This window comes from Lynx rufus, unplaced genomic scaffold, assembly GCF_022079265.1.
Source record: "Lynx rufus isolate CCGP_SWC_20201006 ecotype Redwood Valley unplaced genomic scaffold, mLynRuf1.p SCAF_1, whole genome shotgun sequence".
In the NCBI taxonomy this organism is placed as follows: domain Eukaryota; kingdom Metazoa; phylum Chordata; class Mammalia; order Carnivora; family Felidae; genus Lynx; species Lynx rufus.
The window spans coordinates 124,235,299-124,240,444 of record NW_025814823.1 but is presented as its reverse complement, the minus strand read 5'-3'; positions in this window follow the sequence as shown (position 1 = coordinate 124,240,444).

Sequence of the window (5,146 nt, the reverse complement as noted above, 5' to 3'; positions counted from 1 at the left end):
AAACAAACAAAAACTAAAGGAATTCATCACCACTAAACCAGCCCTACAAGAGATCCTATGGGGGATTCTGTGAATGAAATGTTGCAAGGACTACAAAGTACCAGAGACAACACTACAAGAATGAAACCTACAGACACCACCGTGATTCTAAACCCATATCTTTCAATAATAACACTGAATGTAAATGGACTAAATGCTGCAACCAAAAGACATAGGGTATCAGAACTGATTAAAAAAAAAAAAAACAAGACCCATCTATTTGCTGTCTACAAGAGACTCATTTTAGACCTGAGGACACCTTCAGATTGAAAGTGAGGGGATGGAGAACTATCTATCATGCTACTGGAAGTCAAAAAAAATCTGGAGTAACCATCCTTAGACAAACTAGACTTTAAATTAAGGCTGTAACAAGAGATGAAGAAGGGCATTATATAATAATTACAGGATCTATACATCAGGAAGAGCTAACAATTATAAATGTCTATGCACCAAATACAAGAGCCCCCAAGTATATAAAACACTTAATCACAAACATAAGCAACCTTATTGATAAGAATGTGGTAATTGCAGAGGACTTTAATACCCCACTTAAAACAATGGATAGATCATCTAGACATAGGATCAATAAGTAAACAAGGGCCCTGAATGATACATTGGATCAGATGGACTTGACAGATACATTTAGAACTCTGCATCCCAAAGCAACAGAATATACATTCTTCTCGAGTGCACATGGAACATTCTCCCAGATAGATCACATATTGGGTCACAAAACAGCCCTTCATAGGTACAAAAGAATTGAGATCATACCATGCACACTTTCAGACCACAATGCTATGAAGCTTGAAATCAACCACAGGAAAAAGTCCGGAAAACCTCCAAAAGCATGGAGGTTAAAGAACACCCTACTAAAGAATGATTGGGTCAACCAGGCAATTAGAGAAGAAATTAAAAAACATATGGAAACAAATTAAAATGAAAATACAATAATCCAAACGCTTTGGGATGCAGCAAAGGCAGTCCTGAGAGGAAAATACATTGCAATCCAGGCCTATCTCAAGAAACAAGAAAAATCCCAAATACAAAATCTAACAGAACACCTAAAAGAAATAGAGGCAGAACAGCAAAGACACTCCAAACCCAGCAGAAGAAGAGAAATAATAAAGATCAGAGCAGAAAATAAACCATATAGAATCTAAAAAAACTGGAGAGCAGATCAACAAAACCAAGAGTTGGTTTTCTGAAAAAATAAACAAAACTGATAAACCTCTAGCCAGGCTTCTCAAAAAGAAAAGGGAGAGGACCCAAATAGATAAAACCATGAATGAAAATGGAATTATTACAACCAATCCCTCAGAGATACAATCAATTATCAGGGAATACTATGAAAAAGTATATGCGAACAAACTGGACAACCTGGAAGAAACGGACAAATTCCTAAGCACACACACACTTCCAAAACTCAAACAGGAATAAATTGAAAACTTGAACAGACCCATAACCAGCAAAGAAATTGAATCAGTTATCAAAAAATCTCCCAACAAGTAAGAGTCCAGGACCAGATGGCTTCCCTGGGGAATTCTACGAGACATTCAAAGCAGAGATAATACCTATCCTTCTCAAGATATTCCAAAAAATAGAAAGGGAAGGAAAACTTCTAGACTCATTCTATGAAGCCAGCATTACTTTGATTCCCAAACCACATAGAGACCCAGCAAAAAAAAGAAAACTATAGGCCAATATCCCTGATGAATATGGATGCAAAAATTCTCAACAAGATACTAACAAATCGCATTCAAGAGCATATAAAAAGAATTATTCAGCATGTTCGAGTGGGATTCATTCCTGGACTGCAGGGCTTTTTGCATTTGCAAATCAATCAATGTGATACATCACATTAATAAATGAAAAGATAAGAACCATATGATCCTGTCCGTCGATGCAGAAAAAGCATTTGACAAAACCCAGCATCCTTTCTTAATAAAAACACTCGAGAAAGTCAGAATAAAAGGAATATACTTAAACATCATAAAAAGCCATTTATGAAAAGCCCACAGCTAACATCATCCTCAATGGGGAAAAACTGAGAGCTTTCCCCCTGAGATCAGGAACACGACAGGGATGCCCACTCTCACCGCTGTTGTTTAACATAGTGTTGGAAGTGCTAGTATCAGCAATCAGATAACAAAAGGAAAACAAGGGCATCAAAATTGGCAAAGATGGAGTCAAGCTTTCACTTTTTGCAGATGACATGATATTATACATGGAAAACCTGATAGACTCCACCAAAAGTCTGCTAGAACTGATACATGAATTCAGCAAAGTTGCAGGATACAAAATCAATGTACTGAAATCAGTTGCATTCTTATACACTAATAATGAAGCAACAGAAAGACAAATAAAGAAACTGATCCCATTCACAATTGCATCAAGAATCATGAAATACCTAGAATAAACCTAACCAAAGATTTAAAAGATGTGTATGCTGAAAACTATAGAAAGCTTATGAAGGAAATTGAAGAAGATACAAAGAAGGGAAACACATTCCATGCTCATGGATTGGAAGAATAAATATTGTTAAAATGTCAATACTACCCAAAGCTATCTACACATTCAATGCAATCCCAATCAAAAATGCACCAGTATTCTTCTCGAAGCTAGAACAAGCAATCTTAACATTTGTATGGAACCACAAAAGACCCCGAATAGCCAAAGTAACATTGAACAAGAAAACCAAAGCCAGAAGCATCACAATCCCAGACTTTAGCCTCTACTACAAAGCTGTAATCACCAAGACAGCATGGTATTGGCACAGAAACAGACACATAAACCAATGGAATAGAATACATACCCCAGAACTGGCTACAAATGTATGGCCAACTAATCTTTGACAAAGCAGGAAAGAATATCCAATGGAAAAAAGACAGTCTCTTTAACAAATGGTGCTGGGAGAACTGGACAGCAACATGCAGAAGAATGAACCTGGACCACTTTCTTACACCATTCACAAAAATAAATTCAAAATGGAAAAGGACCTGAATGTGAGACAGGAAACCATCAAAACCCTAGAGGAGAAAGCAGGAAAAAACCTCTCTGACCTCAGCCGTAGCAATTTCTTACTTGACACATCTCCAAAGGCAAGGGAATTAAAAGCAAAAATGAACTATTGGGACCTCATGAAGATAAAGAGCTTCTGCACTGCAAAGGAAACAATCAACAAAACCAAAAGGCAACCAAGGGAATGGTTTTTGCAAATGACATATCGGACAAAGGGCTAGTATCCAAAATCTATAAAGAGCTCACCAAACTCCACACCCGAAAAACAAATAATCCAGTGAAGAAATGGGCAGAAAACATGAATAGACACTTCTCTCAAGAAGACATCCAGATGGCCAACAGGCACATGAAAAGATGCTCAACGTCGCTCCTCATCAGGGAAATACAAATCAAAACCACACTGAGTCATGCCAGTCAGAGCGGCTAAAATGAAAAATCAGGAGACTATAGATGCTGGAGAGGATGTGGAGAAACGGGAACCCTCTTGCACTGTTGGTGGGAATGCAAACTGGTGCAGCCACTCTGGACAACAGTGTGCAGGTTCCTTAAAACATTAAAAATAGAACTACCCTATGACCCAGCAATAGCACTGCTAGGAATTTACCCAAGGGATACAGGAATGCTGATGCATAGGGGCACTTGTACCCCAATGTTTATAGCAACACTTTCAACAATAGCCAAATTATGGAAAGAGCCTAAATGTTCACCAACTGATGAATGGATACAGAAATTGTGGTTTATATACACAATGGAATACTACTTGGCAATGACAAATAATGAAATATGGCTTTTTGTAGCAACATGGATGGAACTGGAGAGTGTGATGCTAAGTGAAATAAGCCATACAGAGAAAGACAGATACCATATGTTTTCACTCTTATGTGGATCCTGAGAAACTTAAGAACATGGAGGAGGGGAAGGAAAAAAAAAAAAAGAGAAGGAGGGAGCCAAACCATAAGAGACTTAAAAACTCATAATAAACTGAGGGTTGATGGGGGGAGGGAGGGAGGGGAAAGTGGGTAATGGGCATTGAGGACGGCTCCTGTTGGGATGAGCACTGGGTGTCGTATGGAAACCAATTTGACAATAAATTTCATATTAAAAAATAAGATAAAATATATTTGATAAATAAATAAACTTTAACTTCTGTCTTTCTCATACTCTTTTGCCCTCTCACTTGCCCTGACAAAGCTAGCAGCCATGTTGTGAACTGTGCTACAGAGAGCCATACATGGCAAGGAACTCACAGGACAGCCTTTGATCAATAGGCTGTAAGAAACTGAGGTCTTCAGTCCAACAACCTGATATGAACTAAATCTTGTGAAAAATTTGAGTGAGCTTTGTAGCACATCTTTGCCCAATCCAGCCCTGAGATGACTACATCCCAGGTAACACCTTGACAGCAGCTTTGTTAAAGACCCAGAAACAGAGGACTTAGCTAAGCTACATGCAGAAACCTAACCAACAGAAACAGTGAAATAATATGGTTTTATGTCACTTAGTTTGGAGGTAATTTATTATGCAGTGATAATTCGAACAGATTTCAAGAGAGAAAACAGGAAAGTTATTAATATACATCTATCTATATGTGATATTTCTTTATAAAGTAAGTATGACCAGTGGTTCTTAAGCAAGGGTGTTTATCAGAATAACCCAGGGCTAAGGTGAGTGCTAGAAGGGAGAAATATATGGGAAAAGTAAAGTGGGGTAACAAAAATGAAGGAAGACAAAGTCCATTTTGTTCCAGTGGGATTCCAATGACTCTGGTTCAGGACATGGCAGGTGAGGCTGTTGAGGCCATTGTCCCAGGATTTGATCTCCCTGTTACAGAAGGGTCCTGGCTCACCATGTTCTTCATGTGGTCCCTCAGGATCCTTTGGTTTCCTGCTTCTATGTACCATTTGGATTTGGTTTCCAAATTGCACTGAAGACAAACTAGAGTCAAGAGGAACACCACTGTGGTATCATCAGAATCATCCCCAGACTTTATCCTGGAACAGGCTTAGCAGTCCTATTTTAGGAAATGGATCCAGATGATCCTACAAAAGCCCATGAAAACATTCTGTGCTTTAATTCATTTATTCTGCCC